This window comes from Heloderma suspectum, chromosome 1 (genome assembly GCF_057233095.1).
Source record: "Heloderma suspectum isolate Gila_16-S chromosome 1, 16-S_ref, whole genome shotgun sequence".
Taxonomy (NCBI): domain Eukaryota; kingdom Metazoa; phylum Chordata; class Lepidosauria; order Squamata; family Helodermatidae; genus Heloderma; species Heloderma suspectum.
In genome coordinates, this window is record NC_139458.1 from 93,376,525 (window position 1) to 93,398,889 (window position 22,365).

Here is a 22,365-nt window from a genome sequence, read left to right on the forward strand (position 1 = left end):
TGGAACAGATTCTCAGAGCTCAACCGCTGGAACTAAAGCAGGGGTGGGCAACTTGAGGCCCTGCAGAAGTTTTGGTCTACAACTCCCATCATTCCTCATCACTGGCTATGCTGGCTAGGGCTGATGAGAGCTGTAGGACAAAATATCGAGAAGGCCACAAGTTGCCCATTCCTAAACTAGAGATTTGAAACTGGAGCCTGAAGTGCAGTAAGAAGATTACACTGGCCTATTAACTAGGTAAAGACAGGAGCTTCCTAGTATTTATACTAGGCCTGGATACGTCACTCTGTAGGCGTCATTCTAACAGCCAATCAGAGGGGCTGTGAATGAAAAGAACTGTACAAAGAAAAGTAAGAAATCAGGAAAGATCTGCAAATTTCACACATGGAATCAGTACCATACCATTAAAATAATTTATAAAACATAGTTAAAACTTCACAACAAAAGGTACAAACATAGCTAAATAGGTAAACAAAAAATAAACAAATTTTAACATTCATGATGATATACGAAAGAGAGCTTCAGCTATTGGGCAGTATAGAAATGCAATAAATAAATAAAATGTGTTGAAGTTAGATAACACATATCAAAATCAAATTTTCAATCTCAAATTACAAGGTCAACCTTGTTGTTGTTGTTCAGTAGTTAAGTCGTGTCCGATTCTTCGTGACCCCATGGACCATAGCACGCCAGACCTTCCTGTCCTCCGCTCTCTCCCAGAGTGTGCTCAAGTCCATATTCATTGCACTGGTGATGCTATCTAGCCATCTCATCCTCTGCCATCCCCTTCTCCTTTTGCCTTCAATCTTTCCCAGCATCAGGGTCTTTTCCAGGGAGTTTTCTCTTCGCATTCGGTGGCCAAAATAGTTGAGCTTCAGCTTCAGTATCTGTCCTTCCAATGAGCAGTCAGGGTTGATTTCCTTTAGGACTGAATGATTTGACCTCCTTGCAGTCCAGGGGACTCGTAGGAGTCTTCTCCAGCACCACAGAATATTGTTGATTGCCAAATATGTTTCAACTGGATAGTGGATACTGTGACTACTTCTCTCTAACTATATGGTGAGCTTTAACATAAAGTTGATAGGATCATTAAAACAAACGGGAAAGGACTAGTAATATGGAAAATCAGTATTATTATTTTACTTTATTCCCAAAAATCTTTTATCCTGAGTGGTACTAGTTCAGATATTGGTTTCTCTGGCTTTGTAAATCTGCCACTGAGGAAGACTATCCAGACTGCCCTTGTATGTACTACCATGATAGCCAAGAAGGCTAAAGGCTATCAAGTACAGGCTAAGATGATACCACAGCAGCTTTTGAAAACTTGGGACAAAATTAAAGAGCGATTTAGTTCAGGTCTTTCCCCATTATTACCAGTAATTAGGCATGGCAAATTTAATAGTGAGGGTCGTGCTCAAGAATTTCAGGTGTGGGAGAGGAATAATGTAGATAGGTTTACACCTTTGATCATTATGGACAAATATTGTCTAGACAGGAAATTGGGATTGAAGACAGGAGGTTGGGTCCCCCCATGATTTCAATATTTGCAGATCTGGAGTTTTATATTTAAAATATTGGGTCCCACATGTTTACTCAGGAGCTTGACAAAGGCAGAGCAGCTGTTAATTAGTCAAGAACCCAAAGGATTATTAGCAAAATATTATGCCACTGTCTGTGGTTTGAGTAAAAAGAAACATAACTTTAAGCTTCAATGGGAAAGAGACTTGGGGATGGTACTTACTGATAATAAATGGCTAAGTATAATTCAAGCTATAAAGTTGCCTCGCTCATTTAACTACCGGAGAAACTCAGTATAAGCTGCTTTTTCGGAGATATCTAACACTGGCACAACTGAACTGGATTTATTCAGGTAACAGTTTAACTTTGGAACCGCAATGCATCACGAGCAAATCTTTTATCATATGATGTGGAACTGTAGGTCTACCCAGAATTATTGGCAGGAAATTTTGGGCTTTATTCTCCAGGTAGCGGGCAGGAATCTGAGTTTATCCCTTTTGTTAGTTTTGTTTAATGTTATTGATACCGATATCATTTACATACAGAAGACCGTTGTGTTCCCTTCAATCCAGGAATGGTTGATTAAGTGTCTGGATATTGCAGAAATGAGTAAGTTAACAAGTTTATAGATAGAAACATAGGAAACTCAAATGTAATCATACTGTAGATAAATTGAATAGTTTTAGCCTTTACTGGATTAGTCACTGTGGCCATATAAATCCTGACAGAACAAAGTTCTTATTATACTTTGAATATGATGTTTGCCATTATCTTTTCTGTTTGTATTGGATTTGATGGTTTTGTTAAAAAACACACACCATGTTTTACTGCCAAAATAATAACAACAGCAGCAGCAGCAGCAGCAGCAACTTGTTGTATGGCAATGAACTGTTTGTACATGTCAGCTTTGGAGATATCATAGGGAGCAATCCTATGGCCCCTAAACAGCGTCTGGGGAGCCACAGGAGCGCATAGACAGCGCTCCAACCTCAGATCCAGGAATCTGCACTTCAACCCGCCTCCCCTTCACAGCCGGTGCAGAAAGAACCGCATCGGCTTCCTCTCCGAGATCGAGAACTCACCAGAGAGAGAGATAAAGGGAGCATTCCAGTGGGCAGGGAGGGGACTAGAAGGGCTGGGATATGAGCTTTTCTGAAGCATCTCCAGCCTCCTTCCCTCCCCCTCCAACGTGCCTCAGCTAGATGGGCAAAAAAGCCCACCTAGCCAAAATACAGAGTAGGAGGAGCAAGGAGGCGATTATTACCTCCGCCAGTTCTCCCGCTCTGCACTGGATGCTTGTAAGCCTCCAAGTTCAGAGGCTTAATGAGCATCAAGGGCATACATCATAGAATTGTACCCATAATTTCTCTCACATGATGGACTGTTGTACTGAAGGTTTTGGTAATGTTACTCTGTTATTATGCCATGATGAAAAAAATGAAAAAGTCATATGTAGAGATTAGGAGGTTGTGCTCAAGAGGAACCAGGAGATTATAAAATTCAACAGAAGTTCAGAGGAAGAGAGAGAAAGTGTTAACTCAGGAAATAGAAACTCAAGTTGCAGAAATGAACAGCAACTACCCTCTTGTTGGTTGGAGCAAAAACACACACAACCCAAATACTTTTAAGAGATTAAAGCCTAAGCCAGAAAAGAATAGAAGCATATAGGGGAGGGAGGAAGGAAGGAAGCAAGCAAGCAAGGAAGCAAGGAAGCAAGCAAGGAAGCAAGGAAGCAAGCAAGGAAGCAAGGAAGGAAGCCAGCCAGCCAGCCAGCCCAGAGTCCCAGAGGAAAGAAACAGAGCTGCTACAACTCAAAACACTGGTTAAGACAGCTGGACCTATGACAGTACAATATTGCGTGGTTAAGGGACCTTGATGAAATAGGAACACTGTCTAATTAGGTTAGCTGGATGCTTTTATCCCTGGTTCTTTTATTACCCTGTTACTCATATGTTTTGTGTGTGTGCGTGTGTGTATATTCATTCAGATTTTAAAACATTTTTCTATTGACATTTTTTTCAAGTAAAATTTAAACTTTGTTATTTGAAATTTTGTGGTCTCCTTTTTGGGTACCCACCCTATGCTTAATAACTAACACACACACTACCTAAAGTAGATACCTCAGATCCAGAGAGTTTTCAGGCTGGTTTGGTGGAGGCTGCCAGACAAATAAAAATTCCCACCTGGTAAAAGCAGAAAAGGCCAAAGAAAGGGAAGGGCAAAAAGGAGTGTGAGCACACTTATTTTGCCTGTTTTCTCTTCCACTTATGGAACAGGGAATTGCTGGTTGGTGACAGGGGCCAATGTTACACACTCCTTCACATATAAACCTACGCTGGTCACTAGGCAAGGTGGGTTCCACCAAGTCAGTCCATGACACCCAGTTCAAGCATTAGAGGCCCTGACATTGATCTTGCAATGGAGAAGTTCCCAGTGGATTGAAATGATAGTTTTCATTGCAGCAACTTCTCCCAATGTCTTTGTAGGCTCTCTGTATCTCATATAGTTATCTGACAACCATGTCCAATGAAAGATCATGTGCACAAGCCAAGAAATATTCTTCCACTGCTTTTGTAGCAAGAGTCTAGATTTAAATGCACGGCAAATAGCAGCACGTATGAATAGCGTCTGGGAGCTATTCATGCTGTTAAGTCACTTTTTTTCCTTCCACAAACAAAACTGCACTTTCATTTAATTGGAGAAAGATGAAAAGATACTATGGTTGATGCTGCCAGCTGTAATAATCTGTTTTGCACAATGCATGAAGAAATTTTCTTTGTAAAAAGAAATTAACAAGATAAACGAGACATTTTCCACCTCTCATTTCTTTTGACTGTAGAATATTGCTGCATGTCATGCCACAGTACTCCACCCATACATTGCCCGAGTAGATGTAGAGACCCAGTGTGTGCCAAAAGAGCCACAGTCACCTGTTTTCCTCTCCAAAATATATTCTGCCAATTATTTCACAACAGCTAGCTAATGAATGTACATTTTGTGCCAGACTAATATAACACTGTAAGCATCATTTTGCAAAGCACTATTTTATTTGCTCCCACATTTTCTTTCTCAAATCTTATTTGTGGAACTTTAACCAGCAGAACTCAGTCATGTATACGTCTTCGCCTTAATCTAGAGAAATATATGTTTTACATGCACGCACCAGAAGTGGAATGACTCCACTTTGTTTAGTCATCCAAGCACTTAAATTTAGGAAGCTACAAGAGCTTTTGCTTGTACGGCTAATACTCTTGAACCTTTCATCCCATTACTATTCATGTGGATGTGACTGCTTCAAAATGTAAATTTACTAAAATGCTGTAGGTTGTTATATTTATTTACAGGCCCTGCCCTTGGGCTAATAATCTAAAGCACATGACACAAAAGGAAAAAGGATTAGGAAAGAGGAAGAAAAGGGCAAATTGAAACTAAGAACTAGGGTCTGAAAGTTCCTGAAACAATCAGCTAGAATGGAATTAGTTCAAGGAGGAGAAGCCAGAAATGTCTAATCTGTCTGCTGAGCTGATAGAGTAGCCCTACTTTCTCTCTCTCCCTCCGCCAAAGTCAGATGGAATGGAGTGGTACCAGGTGACAGTTGATGGAGGGAGAGCCTGACAGAGATGGCTTCTCAGCAGAACTGATGGAATGGCCCTGCTTCCTTCTGTCCTTTGTGGCAGCCTAAGGGAATGACTGCTGCTGGCTAACAATTTTCACTTGGTCACTGTTAAAAGAAACGGACAGTTGCAATGATCCAGCAGTTCTGAACTAGACAGAGAACTTCCTTGTTTTCTTTCATCAACTAGGGGAAAATCTGGCATATTCAATACATATGTAAATCACTTTCCTTCACAAAAGAAAACAGACATAGGTGGTCAAAGTGTTAGAAACAATGACAGTTCTACAAAGCACTTTTCTCAAGATATCTCAAGGACCTGGATTGGCTTTCCAACAGGTATTATCTGCTTCCACTGTGCACTGTCATAATTTAGTTTATGAGCCAGCTCATCCTTAGCAGCTTTAGCTGGGTAATCCTTGACTCCATACACTCACACATGGAATGATTACCACAGTCCTTAAGACCAACAGAAGACCATGCTAAGCTAATACCTCCAGCTGCCAAATAGCACAAAACACATCACAAGAAGCTCTCTGGAACATACCTGTGATAAAACTCACATTATATACAGCCCAGCTTTTAAAACCCTGTGTCTGTCCCAATCCCTTATTAAGCAAGGATGGGGACCCATTTTTTTTTACAGCAAAATGGGTATACGGGTACAGGAAAATTCTCCTTCCTTGGACCTGCTGCTTTCCACCACATAGTATCTCCCACAAGTGCTTTTCTCTTAGCTGGACTCACTTCCACTATTGAGCCCAGCTGAAGGAAAACTATCACAGGGAGAGAAGCTGCAGGGATATATATAACATAGGCAAATGAAGGATTTAGTAGCCTCACATTCAACCTTTCTGCTCCAAAAATAGGGCTTCCATCTCATGCTTTATCCATGATTGGGGCAGTCCTTACTTTAAACAGACAAATCTTCCACTATCACAGACATACACAATACTAAGGAGCTATACTTCCCAGGACCGTGAGAAGTATTCAGTACACTAGCTACAAGAGCTAACTCATATGACCTATTAAAAGTGGAAGTAATCTAATGATAAGCTTCACACCTGATTTGCCAACAGAGGCAAGACTGATCAAGCATTGTGCCTGCAGGATAAGAAACTTGGTTTCACAAGCCACGCTGCAGTAGCCATGACAGATGAGACTGCAAATTCACCCTTAAAGGGTTCTCTTTGCATTTATCAGGAAACTGTAGTAGGTAGACAATGTTATCACATTCTGGCTAAACTAATTAATCATTTCTTAAGAGCATGTCAGTCCCACCGATTGCTTTTTGTATTTAATTTATGCTTCTATATTTTATCACCAAAAATTGATGTTAGAGTACAGTAGGGACTGAGAATCTCCAGATCACAGGCCGAGTCCAGCCCACTGGGCCTCCACATCAAATCCACAAAATCCTCACAACTAGCCACCCTCCCTGTCCTCAGTCACATACCCCTTGCCTTTGATCCTTCATGCCCAACTTTACCAAAATGCGACCTCTGTTCCAGCTTCTAAGTGGTCTCTGCTTCTGAATTCAAGATGAAAGTAAATTAAGGACATTGCTAGATCTGAGCATTCTGGCTTGTTTCATGTCCTTTTCCTGACCTTTCCTGCATTTGTGGAGCTCCTCTTCATCGCTACTTGGAACTCTTCATTCTTCTGAATTGCTCTTCGGAGGTCTTCAGAGCTCTTCAGTACTTGCAGCTGTACAGGAAACATTCAAAGCTCTTCGTGCTCTTCAGTTGTTTCCAGAGCTGGTGCCGAGGTGCTCCTCTGAACTCTTTGTCCAGGCCCTTTACCATGCTGGTATCTCACAATTAAACTTTGGAGAGCTGAATGGTGGATGATTTCCTCATGGGGGTCTGTGGAGATTAAATCAGAGTTTGCGGGAGAGGGGGCTGTATTTCTGGATACATGATTTCTGTATGAAGGACTGCACAGGTCTGATTCTGTATGTTTTATTTTTCTCAGTTGTGTTCTGTCTGAATGATTTTTGTATGGGAGGCTGTGGAGATATAAAAGTGGAATTCTGTGTTTCCCCCAATGAATTCAATAGGGCTTACTTTTAAGCAGGCATGCATAGGTGGATAATTTCTGTATGAAATTATCCACTAGTGTTTCCGCTTGTTTATGGGGTAATTTTTAGAAGCACAGAAGTCCCATTGGGCAAGCGGTGGGTCCTGCAAATGCAACGGAACCAGCAGAGGCAGAGTGGCCCTGTTGGATAAATTTTCACACAACCAGAGAGATTCATGATAGCTGGGGTTATCATGAAATAAACACAGCTTTGAAAAGTGGCCCTTAATAACTGAAAATAAACCCAGTAATTTGAAAACAAAGAGGCCAACATAAGTCAGAGTGAGAAACAATGCTTATGTAGGTTGCCCTCAACTCTACATTCTACATTCATGCTTTGCACTCTTTAAAAAAACAAGAAATAAATTACCCTAATTGCAAACATATTTAAGTAGCAAATCACTAAGAATAACACTGTGGAAAATTACAAGGGTGGCTGGATCCAGTCACCTCCACTTGGAGTGCTGCTTCTGCAGCTAGGTAACCCAACCAGGGCCCATTGCCAAAAGAGCCCCCACGCTGCCCCTGAGAACACTTTCCCCAGGACCCCCCCAACCTGGAGCTAGCCTTGTCGAGCACCATAACATGGAACACTTTGTTTTAAAAGTGAAGGAAATGTATAGTTGTGTATCTATATTGCTTAATATTGTGATCTCTACAAAAAATAAAAGGCAACTAGGAAACACAGCTGAAGTGCTACACAGACAAAATTAAGTTGGATTAGGTGTTATACTAATCAGGATGCTGACTGAAAGCAAGTTCCCCCTGAGAACACACCAGGAACTGCAGCCAAGAAAATAATTAATAAATTATATGGGCAAGCAACCCCTCTCTTCAACCCCAGTTAGCACTTTAACATCCTGTCAGAGTGATCAAAGCTGCTTCTTCAATTTTCACATATAGTTTGACTCAGCTAACTACATAATAATATCCAATGAAGCAGATATTTCTCCACCAATCATGCTTAGAAATTGGAAAGCAAGTGCCGCGCAGCTAACCCGAGGGCTCTTAACCAACTAAGAGGCCAGAATGTCCATTAAAGAAATTTACTAGAAAGCCTAAAAACTCCCCTGGCAGATTTTCAACAGTTCTATTAGGAATCTCCTGGAAACTCATGCTGATTAGATTATATGTTCTACCACAATTTGTATAGAAGCCTGTCACTAATAAAACAGTACGTTCTGCAGCTTGAATAATGTGTAAATATACAGAACTAATTTAAAAAGAAAGGAGAATGTCAACCAGTCATCTGCTATAGCAAAAGCCCTTTTAAATAAGGCTGGTTAACACCACTTTTTTCCTATACTGAGGAAAGATAATCTGAAATGCTTAGCACTTTTTCTTGATTTCCATATTGATTTCAGTACGATGTCCAACGACTACAGCATGTATGGATGCCAACTCTTCAGGTTCAGTAGCAAATGTCTATTATTTATTTATTTATTTCATTTCTATACCGCCCAATAGCCGAAGCTCTCTGACTTAGACTTATTAGACTATTGAATGCCTGAGCAAAGACACGTACACTCTGGAGAATTCAAAAGCAAAAGCCTGATGCAAAATATTTCCACCAGAAGATTTTTAGGTTAAGCAGAGGAACAATGATACTAATATTTATTTTCCCTTGCAGAGTGCAAACTGAATAGGGAAAAGTACAAGAAATTGTAACACTATACCAAAGTTTAACTTATTAAATTTAACTTTGGGGTTACCCTTGAAGACGGTTCGGAAACTGCAGCTGGTACAGAACACGGCGGCTCGCCTGATTAAAGGCAGCCAGTTGTTTTCCGGGCCAAATTCAAGGTGTTGGTTTTGACCTTTAAAACCCTATATGGTTCCGGCCCAGCCTATCTTAAGGAGCGCCTCCAGCAGCACCAGACAGGCCGCTTAACAAGATCAGCCTCGGATGGCCTTCTCTCTGTCCCATCAGCCAGGCTCTGGATAGGGGTGAATGTTCCTTCCTTGTTCTCCTCGACCTCTCAGCGGCTTTTGATACCGTTGACCACGGTATCCTCCTGGACCGCCTGGAGGGGTTGGGCATTGGGGACACCATATTGTGGTGGTTCCGGTCCTTCCTCTCCGGCAGGTACCAGAGGGTAGCACTGGGAGAGGAGGTTTCGGACCCCTGGCCACTTACTTGTGGGTTGCCACAGGGTTCCATCCTCTCCCCAATGCTATTTAACATCTATGTGAAGCCGCTGGGGGCTATCATCAGGAGGTTTGGGGTGCAGTGTCATCAATATGCGGATGACACGCAGCTCTACCTCTCGTTTAAATCTTCACCAAGGTTGGCCGTAGAATCCCTGTCCAAATGTCTGGAGACGGTGAGTGGCTGGATGGGGAGGAATAAGCTGAAGCTGAACACTGACAAGACTGAGGTACTTTTGGTGGGAGACAAGAGGAGGCTGGGGGATGTTGACCTGGTGTTGAATGGGGTACAGCTACCTTTGAAAGACCAGGTCTGCAGCCTGGGGGTCATTTTGGACTCCCAGCTGTCCATGGAGGCTCAGGTGTCAGCTGTGAGCCGGACAGCGCTGTATCAACTCCATCTGATACGGCGGCTGCGCCCCTTCCTTCCCGACCATCTGCTCCCATCGGTAGTACATGCCCTGGTCTCCTCTCGTTTGGACTACTGTAATGCGCTCTACGTGGGGTTACCCTTGAAGACGGTTCGGAAACTGCAGCTGGTACAGAACGTGGCGGCTCGCCTGATTAAAGGCAGCCGCCGGCGAGATCACATCACTCCAGTGCTGAAGGAGTTGCACTGGTTACCAGTTGTTTTCCGGGCCAAATTCAAGGTGTTGGTTTTGACCTTTAAGACCCTATATGGTTCCGGCCCAGCCTATCTTAAGGAGCGCCTCCAGCAGCACCAGACAGGCCGCTTAACAAGATCAGCCTCGGATGGCCTTCTCTCTGTCCCATCAGCCAGGACAGCTAGACTGGTGGGGACGAGGGAGAGGGCCTTTTCTGTGGTGGCCCCCACTCTGTGGAACTCCCTCCCTAGGGAACTCCGTCATGCCCCCTCTTTAATGAGCTTCCGTCATGCATTAAAAACGCTGTTGTTCAGGCAGGCATTTGGGGTGGGTTAGGGTATTTTAGAAAAGGTTTTTATTGTAGAATTTTATTGTTTTAAACTGTTTTTATTGTATGTTGTACATCGCCCAGAGTGGCTGGGTGACCAGCCAGATAGGCGATTAATAAATTTAATAAATAAAAAAATAAATTACAATCTAAACATTAAAATAAACAGTTCTGAAGAACTCTCCCAGAAGGCAAAAACATGGAAACTTACTTTACACATACATCCAGGGTCCCAAACCAAGGAGTCCACATAAATTAGTAGGGACAGAAATGTGTTTTTTTTAAGTCCTAGGTACCAACAATAATTTCTAACACCAAAAGAAGAGCAGAAAAAACCACCATCTTCTACTGTGCCAGGAGAACCAAAGCACAGCCCTTAGAAAACCCACCAAGGCAAACGTCCATTGCACTACCTCACTGCTCCCTTCTACCTATTTCCATCAGGAAATTATTTTATTTTATTTATTTTTATATCATGAAGCAGAAGTTCTAATGCCTTCTTCATCTCCTGGAGAAGTTTGCATTTTATAAACAGAGAGAGGATTGCACAGCTGCATATGACAGTACAGCAGTCAAAAACACTGATCAACTGGTATACCGGTCCACATATGGTGATCAATCACATCCTGAAACAGATATATTTGGGAACAAGATCTTCACAGAGATTAACAACAAGACCAGGAAAACATTAACAAGAATTCAATGCTTGCAATTCTGTGTGTTTTTCAAGAGGATTTACAATCCACCCCACACAAATACAAATACACTATTTAGCAGCAGCAAGAACAATAATCAAAGTCCGTTGAAGTCTAGCAGACATGTATCAAGACTTGGTTTCAAAGGTTTGGGGATCATTTATTAATGGACAAGCTCACCTACCACATGAAAGTTACTAGAGGCCATGCAAAACCTGAAGAAAAATGCAATATGGTACCTACTTTTGTGGTATGTCAATCATACATTCCAGAGAGATTATGAGGAGATTCTGATGACTTACTAAGAGAAAATATTTACAGCTTGAAGGTTTTGTTATTCTATATTCTATGCATCCTAACTAAATTATGGCTGTGTTTGACTGTTTTCCTTAAATTGTTTGGATTGTGTTTAGTCCATGTTCACTGTACTAATTTTTAAATCTAAAAATGTAGACAGACAGACAGACAGACAGACAGACAGACAGACTAATCATGTACCATTCCCATGCCTCCCACCTTTAGCCTCACATGATAGTAACTGCTGATTCTGCAAGGGAGACTAAGAATCAGTATAAATTCATAGTTCAAAACTTGCTTCTGCCATATTCATTAGGCAGATTCTGGCAAGCTACTTTCTCTCACGGTGAGCCCTCTTTTGTAATATGGAGAAGATAATGTTGACTTATCTTACAGTATTGTTGTAAGGATTACACAACAATGTAATGCTTATACAGAGCTTTGAACACTCTAAAGAACTATTTAGAGCAGCCTTCTCCAGATATTGTGGACCACTATTCCCATCAGCCCCAGCAAGCACAGACAACAGTGAGGGATGATCAGAGTTGTGGTTCAAAACATCTGGAGGGACCCAAGTTGGGGATGGCTGATTGTATGTATGTATGTATTATGTCATTTACATCTTGCAATGAACCCAAGGCAGCTTACATTATCCTCCTCCTCTTGATTGTTTTAATCCTCACAACAATCCTGTGATGTAGGTAAGGCTGAGGGTCAGTGACTGGCCCAAATTTCACTCAATGAGCTTCATGGCCAAGTGGGGACTAGAACTCAGATCTCCCAAGTCCCAGTTCAACACTCTAACCACTACACCACACTGGATTCAGTGTGTGATTCGGAGTGTAAAAGTCACCAGGGGTTATGCACACATTCTATACTGGATAGGACTGCACTCCCCTTTAAGTTGCAGATCCACAGCTTGGAGATACTCCTTGATTTAACACCATTTCAGGTAGGAGCTGTGACTAGGAGTGCCTTTTACCAGTTTTGGCTGGTACATGGGGTGGTTTGCACTTTCCTTGAGAACACAGACCTGGTCTTTGTTATTCGTGTTCTACTAAGTTCAAAACTGGACTCCTGTAACACACTCTACATGGGGCTGACCTTGAAAAGTGTTTAGAAACTTCAACCAGTTCAAAATGCCACCAACAGAAAAAGGATATAACTCCAGTCCTATCTGATCTGAAATAGTTACCTCTTCATTCCCAGACACAATTCAAAGTGTTGGCTTTTACCTTTAAAGTGCTAAATGGCTTGTCCTAAATGGATATCTTAAGAACTGCCTTCTCCCATATGTACATTCTGTTTGACATCTGAGATCCTGCTTTGGGTTCCCTTACTAACTGAGGGTGTTTTTTATTATATTTTATAATGCTATTTATAATAAAATATTAATATAATGCTATTTGTAAACAATATTAACTTTAACTGTGACTTTTGAAAAGTCCCCTGTTAAGTGCCCCCAATACTACTAGTAGTACATCTTCTACATTTTACAATATGTGCTGACTTCTCGTCTAGAAACATACACTTGGACAGTATGTCACTTTCTACTATTGCCTATGGCTCAAACACTATTATTGAGAATTCATAATCCAAGTCTTGATTTCAGTAGCCAATTGGCAGCTCCTCATGGCACATATCTGTAGACCTGTAATAGGCAGCTAAGTTAGCTCCTCATTTCTCCTTGTTCCCTGCAAACAAATGCTTAGTATTCATATTGCACCTATTGCTTGCAAATACTTGAAGGCTTCATGTACTACATTTGCAACTTATGTATTCTCCTAAAACCCACACAAAGGAAGGCAATATGTTCCTACCTCCATTTTCCAGATTTAAAGTCACACAAAAAGACTACTGGTTGATCTACACATTCAGCAAAATCGCAAAGTTAGAATTCTTCTGGGACTGTACTACTTCAAACTACAGGACCTAGTTCACATGTTAATGGCAGCAAAATGTGATCTGCTGTGGTGAATGCCACTGTCTCTTTAAATATGCAACCTATGAATGGCCCGATTGAAAGTTACTCTATGATGTCCGAAACCAGACACTATGGGTTAATCATGGGTTACACAAACCAAAGTTAACCTACAATTAGTTGTTAGGTTAACTCTGAGTTGTTTTAAGATCGGAGCAGATCGGAGGTTGCATATTCAGAACAGCAGTGGCATGCCCAAATCTTGGGTTGATTAACCCACAGTTTGCTGCTGCTACGACTGAACAGGCCCCAAGTGGAAAGGTGGGGGAGGTTTGTATTTTGTAATTCTCTATCAGATAGTAGCATTATCTGAGAAAACGTTCTGCTAGAAATGATCTCCCCATTGTCACATCACCACTGGAAGAATCCTCTTCAGAGGAAGAGCTAGCGTTCCCAGAGACTAACCACACTGAGGAGCAACCCAGGCCAGGAGGAACCCAGGCCCTTGGGGGAGATGGCCATGAGCTCTTCCCTGCAAGAGGAAGGGAGAGCCCACTCTGAGGCAGAAGCTGAGCAACCACCTAGCCCCCAAGAGCGACAATGTCTCAAGGGACAGTCCAGAACAATCACTGTAAGAAGACATGCCTGATTGCAGATGAGGGCTCCTCATGAGGAAGCCCCTCATCACAAGGAGGACTTCTTCTAGTAGTCCCTGATGTTCAGAGCCTCAGTGGGGCTCTGAAAGCTCCAGCTTATACACCTCAGTTCTTAGCAGGGAGGGCTTCTGGAACAATGACTTCACCCCAGCTCTGGTCCCTGATCTCCTTGCCTCTGACTATCTAGCCGTCCCTCCACTGCACTTCCTAGAAGTAGACTCTGATTTGTCTAGTGACTTCACATTTGGACTCTTCTTTGCCTGATCCTGTATTCTTTCCTTTTCTTGCTGGCCTAAACCTCTATAACTTCCCATTTATATTCATCCTTGTTTGTGCTGTACTCTTGGTGTGAATCTGTTGGCTTGACCCCAGACTCTCTTTGATTTTGTGTAAGGACATCCTCCAGCCTTGACCACCACTACCTGTAAGCAAGACACCAGTGGACTAGTCTACAGGAGGTTTTGTACTGAAATATTAAATACATCCATTATACTGCCACATGCTATAGCTATATGAAATGATACAGGCCCAGAAGAACTTTACCACATTATTTTGCTGGATGTATAGATCAGTTCAAAGAGATCTACTTAAGTAAATGAACCAAAAAAATTGGCTTGGGAATATATCTTAAAATACCATGTATTCACAGTACCAGAGTATTCACAGGAATGACCTGCTAGTTGGTGGAAGGAGAGTTAACAGGATTATAGGAATTTTTTCCAACAGTAAGGAAGATGGCCTGTCAAACTGCTATTAATGACAAATGATGCTAGTCTGTGAAGTTTCCCGTGGTCTATTTAAGTTAAAGGTCAGTAGGCAGTCTGAGGTACATCACGGGTAAACTATTTTAAAATACTGTCTCCTATTTCAATACATTGAAATATATTTCAGTTGTACCCTTTTTGCCAAAACAAATATCCTTCATTTTAAAAAAAACAGTAACTCTGAACTTTTGATACACAGAAGCGCAAGGTGTCTCCGCCTAAATTGAAACTGCTGTCAAATCCAACTTTTAACACACTGCTTTAAGTGTCTATTAACAAACCACTCAGTCACTGAAAAGCAGATACTACTGAAACAGAAGAACTCAGCGATGACAAACTAGGGGCCTACAAAACGTGCAAAACCCATTTTACTTGGCATGAAGAAAAGCTTTGCCTGCAATTTTTAACAAATACAATTTTTAACACCAAAACATAATACACCACAGATTACCTAGGCACAGTTTTACAGTGTTTAAGTAACTTATACAAAGACACAACAACCCCACAAAATTGGCTACTAGTTATCCAAAATATTGGATATGCATAAGGTGCAAGAAAGTCTCGCACTTCAGTCACTGCCTGAAAGCTTTAGCCTGACTTAGGAAGAGCCTCAGGCACCTAAATCTGATGTCAGAACTAAAATGCTCACATAAGCCAAATTAGAAGAGTTACTTTACAAAGCTTTATAAATAGTCCTCTTCTCTTATGTTATATTAATTATATTATATATTATTATATATGTAAAAGGAAGTATATGTTTGTATGTCCTTGATAGACTCGAAAACTATACATCCAATTGTTATGAAACTTTCAGGATTTGTTGTATCTGGGATGGTTTTAGGTACAGTGAAAATTTCACACACACCCCATCTCGAAACAAAATGGTGGCCAATCAAATTTTTTAAAGGTGTACTGTTTCAATGTAACTGTTTATTTGTATGTCCCCCAAGACCATGAAACCTAGACACCTGAAACTTGCCATGCATACTAAGGGAACCTTACAGATGTACACCTCAGGGTTATTTGTTTCTTAAAACACATTACTTATAATTAATTTAAATGTGCCTGTGAGGTTAAAGCCTGCAGTACCATATTCAGGCACTACATGGCAGACTTTTTTTAACGAGGGCATAATTCTGCAGTTCAGACAGTCTGAAACCAGGAGGAAGTAGTCTGAGGGAAAGACTTATATGGCTTCCCCCTCCCCTCTTCTGCTGGGCAGATCCCCCCTAAGGGGAATGAAGTGGACAGACCCCTCCCTCAAGGGACTATGGGGGTCACCATGGCAGGGGTTGTGTCTAGGGGCCAAGGCAGGCATAATGTGTCCAACTCTGGCAGCTGTGTAACTTTGCTTGATGGCTTTGCTGTATCAAACTACATCCAGAACAAGTAGTCATGTGAAAAACTATAAGAACTAATGGTTCTAACAGCCTAAACTTACTTTTGTATTCTCACTAACTGCTATCCCTGTCAGCTCCCAACTCTAACTCAACTAATTCTCTCTTCTAACAACTGCCTCAGCTCCTACTTGTTAACTGATTTTCCCAACTGTCACTAACTCCTCCTATTATTCTAATGTGCCCCCTGCCACTGGCACATTTCATCCTCTTCCCTTGGTCTCTCTCTCTCTCTCTCTCTCTCTCTCTCTCAATTGAGTTGTTCCATTTGGAGCTTTGTGTGTGTGTGTGTGTGTGTGTGTGTATATATATATATATATATATATATATATATCTCAATATTTTCTGTTCTGCAAATGTTATAACTGACTATCATCTGCACGATTCAGACCACATATTTATTGATAAGTTTGTCACATATTACTATGCTAAACACTATAAAATTAATAGTAAACAAAACCTGAAATTAATAGCAATTAGTAAACAAAAACTGAAATTGGCTGAAAAGTAATATAAACACTATACATATATTTTTCCACTTCAAGTTGTAATCCTGTTTTATATTGTACACCCATTTCCATCTCCATTAAAACCACATTCACTATTTAGCACACAAGGCCAGGAAGAAAGGGAGCATTTGAATCACCTGCTCCCCACCCCTCCTCGCCTGAGTTGCATCCACTGTAAACTGGATCTTCTAATTAATTTAAATACGTCTGCATGGTTGAAGCCTGCAGTAACACCTTCAACCACTAAGGGCAGACTTCCCCAACCAGCACATTGCTTTGCAGTCCACACAGTTTGAAGTCTGGGGAGATTAGTAGGCTGAGGAACAGAATTATAGGCCTGCCCTTTCCCTGCTGTGGGGAAGCCCTGCTCCACACCAGCGGAATGGAAGGCACAGACCCTTCCTTCAGGGAGCTATTGGGGTGCACCATGGCACAGGTCATGCCTAGGGTGCCAGTGGGCATGGCTTCACTCAGATGGGGCAGGCACAGTGTTTCCAACTCTGACAGGTGTGTAAGGCTTTGTTGTATCAAACGAAAGGCTCTTCCTAACCCATGCAAAGCTGGGTCCATTTGCCAGTATTTTATACAGTGGCAACACATACCTAAGAGATTAGGAGAACGCCATCCCCACCATTAGACAGGTTAGGACAGTGGCCTGTAACTGGTGACAGATTTTGAGGTACTGTTTAGGGACAGCAAATTACGAATTGTTACAGTTTTTGCCTCATACACCACCAACATATATTAGCCTGTGTCTGTGGGTCACTTGCAACTTCCTACACCATATGTTGTCCCAATGCAATAAGAGAAAGGTGTCTGCTGGGTCCTCAAGTCTGTACCATGCAGCTGCTTGTCCTGCGTAAGAATCTATCTGGGGAACAGTGGAAGTTAGTTAGAAAAAGTTCACCCTTTCCAAACTGCAAATATCTAAACATCAGAAAACTTCACCAGTGGCTGCTCAGGTACATAATACTTAACATAAAAGATAAACATCCTTCCCAACTGTGCACATAAATCAAAGCTTGTCCTAAAACATATTGGATTACCGTTAATATAGCATACACCTACACTGTCACCTTATTAAAAGAAACAGATTTTCCAATATGCATATCTGACTTGCTCAGCATTATTCCTCATCTCCAACTTCACCTATTGCTTCCTTGTCTTTACATTACGAAAGCTAACTAGAGGTGCTACTCATTTTCACTAGCTCATTCACAGGCAACAGAAGCTGATCGTATTACTCTTCCTTCTACCAAAGGGTGTTGATACAATTCTGTTTTATAAGCCTTTGAAGTTACAATCTTGCATAGCAGCATACTTTTGCAATCTTTGTTGTTTCTGAGCAGGATACATCTCCTGTTGCTTCCAGCGTACAAAGAAGCAAGAACTGACATAAAGTCGGTTACTTTTGCTGTGCTAGTAAAAGGAAATCAACAGAAAAGACAATACAATTTCACCCCATGAGTTCTTGAAAAAGAACTGGAAAACAGCAGGAACCAGGCACTATTAGCACGTTGTGAACTTCTCCCAATCCACCAATTAGCTGACAAAAGACTCCTGAATAAACAGAGTTAAGAGGCAGACTATGCTATTGGTTTAAAATAATTCATGGAGCAGAGAAATTGTCCAGAAAAGAAATGGTCAGCCAATGGCCCACAGTTCAGATACGGACAGAGAAATAAATTTATCTGCACCTCTACAGCCCAAGTCAGTAATTGTACCAAATTTTAATAAAGATGCAGTAACCTTATCCACAGTTTCACTCTTAAGAAAATTCAGGGCCCCCCCAAATGGGCTGATAATACTTTACTCCCAATCTTGGAAAAAAGTGAGGAGCAACCTACTGAGGAATCTCTCAGACCTTGGAATTGGCTTTGGAAAGTTCAGAAAAGAGCAAGATGTCTGGCTGCCAAGGCCAACCCATATTTATTTTATTTATTTGTTTTATTGGTTTGACTTAAACCAAAACTTGTGTGCCCTTAAAAAACAGTTTTCAAAAGACATGAGAATAAGTTCCAAACCTCCATGTTACACCTTTTTTTATATTTTGCATGCAATTATCGGCTATGCCTGACATGTTCTCCATAACTGAAGCCATTACTGAAAGGAAGCACATATTTTATTTTAGAACCTGGCCATCTGTGATGGTTGTTTAACAAAATACATTTCCAGCCTCTGGATGACAACCTGAGAAGGAAGCCTTCCCCTCCCCAAGATATAGCAGCCATCTGTTCCTGGTCTACACAAATAAAATGTAGGGCAGTGGTTCGTAACCTTTTTTTCACAGACCTCTTGAAAATCGCTGGTGGTCTCGGCGGACCCACTTGATACATTTTTGGTTGTTATTCAGATCAAAACAAATACATAACTCATATAAAGAATTGTATTCTTGCCTTTCTAATGCAATCAGTGCACTTATTCTTATAAGCAAGGTTCTGTGAAGATGGGTATAGTGTTTGTCAGCTTTAGCACTCACCCTGCATATGTATTTTGAAGAATAGTGAATGTCAACCTTTCTATGAACCACCTGAATGGAGCTCATGGACCACAGTTTGGAAACCTCTGATCTAGGGGACAGACTTTATACTCTGACATGTAAACTTGCTAATAGATGCAACAAGATTTTTAGAAACTTGCTGCTGTACCAACCTGCTGGGGCAGAAGTTTCCTGAGCTAAATTTATGCACCAGTGATGAATGCATTTATTTTAAATTTTATCTCACTGATTTCAATGGAATTTCAATGACAATGTGTTCAGTATCACAGCTTCAGAGCCAATAAATGTCCAGTTACTGATGTGGTAAGGGCTTATCCTGCAAATGAAACATCTCAAGTGTGTTTTTTTTGGGGGGGGGTTGCTTTTTTCAAAGCTTTGCCTCCCATTAAAATCATGCTTGCCTACTAGCCTTCCCTTTCACATGTTAACTTTTCATGCAAGGCATGTTCTCAAGAAAGCAAGAAACCTTCAAAATACACATAAAAATTTAGCACATGCAAGGGAAACTAATGGATCATGCTAGTAATAGAATCAAACATGTCTCAAATTAGACATTAATTTCAAAACACATCACAGTCATATATTTTTGGTAGCCATGTTAGTTTGTTGGTACAAAAACAAATTATATTGTGACACCCTGAAAACTGTAACTAGTTTATTATGGCAAAAAAGGGCGCTTAATGCATTTTTTAATCTTTTAAGGTGCTGCAAGATTCTTTGTTGTGTACAATTACTAACCTCCATACCTTTTTTTAACACAGCACATACATCTGTTATTGTCAGACCATGCTGAATGGTGAAACGAAAATATATTGTTACATAATTAAGGGCACAATTCTATGGTTGCTAGGCGGCCGCTAGGCAGCTATAGGATAGGTCAGTTCCCAGAGAACGAACCCCCACCCTCTCCCACGCTGCCTAGTAGGCAGTGTGGAATGGCCCTGCACTCTGCGCTGGTAAGAGCAGCGCGGAGCAGCATAAAAGGGGCATTCCCAGGGACAGGGTGGGGCGGGTGGAAATGCCGGTACAACACATCCTATGTGTCATCCAGCCGCCACACCCCAGCTCCAACTTCCTGCAGCTAGACATCCAAATCAGCTGTCTAGCCACAAATGCAGGGCAGGAGAATTATGGAGGAGATGATCCCCTCCGTACTTCTCCTGTCCTGCATTGGATAGGCGGTCACCTCTGAGTTCAGAGGCGTCCACCTATCCCCATAAGATTGTTCCCTCCAAGGTGCTATTCTAGACTTCATCATCACCAGCCCAACCAAAAGCGATCAGTTGAAAGAAAAGATTTCCTTTAAATTTCTGCCATTAACATGGTAGTCTATTAACTCTAATGCATCCAGAACGAACAAAATGATTTTCGTTACATAAAAGATTTCCAGGTTAACTTTGCTAGTATACCTAATACAAGGCTATGAAAGGTCCTATGTGCATTCAAAATACAGGGAAGGGGTTTCGGGCAGTGCAAGGCTTTCTTGTACTTTATGTTTTAACATGACACTGCATTTTGCTCTCCAGGCAAATCTCTGCTTGACTTTTGAAGAGCCCTTGGAGCGATAATGCTTTATAACATTGGTAAATTGTTGAAGGTGTTTTTGAATTAATTCTCTGGATGCATTTTGATATGCTCAGCAACAACAGCTCTGGTGCTAGGAAAGAATAAACCATTATATGTTCTTAATAATATAATACACACAATTTATTCATTAGGAAAGACATTTAAACCAGATCTCAGAACTCTACAAGTTCCTGGATTACAGCTCCTAGGTTTCCTGACCGCTGGTTATGCCAGCTGAGGCTGATAGGAGATGAAGTCCAAAGTATCTGGAGCGGACTATTTATTGCTTTAACTTCTAATCCACTCAATAATCAACATTCACTAGGCTGGGAAAGGCTGCTCTACAAGTATCATAAGAATTCCAAAGCTTCATTTTGGAAGACTCAAATATTTTTACTCCAAGGTAAACTTCTACATCTAGGCTAGTATACAGGGTGTTTCAAAAAGATGGACCCGATTTGAAATTGCTATATCTCTGCAACCACGAACCACCCATGAATGAAACTCTTACCACTTGAAAGGGTGGGGCATAGAGTTTCAAATGATAACCACTAGATGCCTCTCTCAGGGCACAAACAGCACCGCCACATTGTAGGGATGTACGAAAGTCACTTACCTTTTCGCAGCTTGGCTTCGCGGTGGGGGGGAGGCGCTTCGCTTTTCCCCCCGAAGTTCAGGCGAAGGGGGGGAAGCTTCCTGCCTCGCCCGGCCGAAATTCAGGCCATTTCAGAAATTCAGGCCGTCTCCCCGGCCGCGAAACAAAAAGTAAAAAAAAAAAAAAAAGATCCCATGATAGGCTACGTGACGATTTACGTAGCCTATCACGGCTAGATTTCCAAAGTCAGCCGTGATAGGCTATGTAAATCGTCACGTAGCCTATCACGGGTGACTTTGGGGAAAAAAAAAAGTGCGTACGCAAATGGCGGCGGCCCATGGGCGCCGCCATTTGCGTTCCTTATTTTGGCACATCTAGTCTACGTAAAGATTTACGTAGACTACGGCGAAAATAAGGGCAACACAAATAGCGTGCCCTTATATAGCGTGCCCATGGGCCGCCGCCATTTGCGTACGCGCTTTTTTTTTTCCCCAAAGTCACCCGTGATAGGCTACGTGACTATTTACGTAGCCTATCACGGCTGACTTTGGAAATCTAGCCATGATAGGCTACGTAAATCGTCACGTAGCCTATCACAGGGTTTTGTTTTTTTTTTTACTTTAGGGTGTTTTTTTTGCAATGGTGGCGGCGGCAGCCAGTCGGGAGACCAGCCGCCGCCCCCGCCCGTGACGAACCGCCGCCGAACCGCCGCCGGGACCCGCCGCTGGGAGGGACATTCGCCACAGGTAAGTCCCGTCCCGGGGGGGGGGCGGGGGGGCGGAGAATTTCACTGCCGATTTCGGGGGGCCGAATGCGTTGGCGCTCGGCCCCCCCGAAGATTTGGGGAGAAATTCTCCGCCATCCCTACCACATTGGCACCTGCAGGTTCGACATTTTCTAAATGACACACTGCCTCAATGTCATTTGAGCCGCACAGGACCCCAAGACTTGGCACTACACTCTCGGCCCCCAAGATCGCCAGACATTACACCCTGAGACTTTTTCTTGTGGGGGTACGTCAAAGAACCTGTTTTTGTGCCACCATTAGCGACTAATCTGGATGACCTCAAAAACAGAATCACGGCAGTGGTGACTTCAGTGGAAGAAGACACTTTGAGAGGTGTTTGGGGCGAATTCAACTATCATCTCGATATTGTCTGTACAGCAGGTGGAG

General features: G+C 41.9%; 1 protein-coding gene across 13 annotated transcripts in view; it reads right to left on the minus strand.

The window, feature by feature from the left end:
- LDLRAD3 (low density lipoprotein receptor class A domain containing 3) overlaps nt 1-22,365 on the minus strand; it is a 357,700-nt gene that overhangs the window by 323,374 nt on the left and 11,961 nt on the right. Inside the window, exon 2 of one of the 13 annotated variants that reach the window (XM_084851230.1) lies at nt 6,740-6,996. The exons of the other annotated variants lie outside the window; for them this stretch is intronic. The gene's annotated coding sequence lies outside the window, so the exon portion shown is untranslated. The remainder of the gene's footprint in view (nt 1-6,739; nt 6,997-22,365) is intronic. 13 annotated transcript variants of the gene reach the window in all.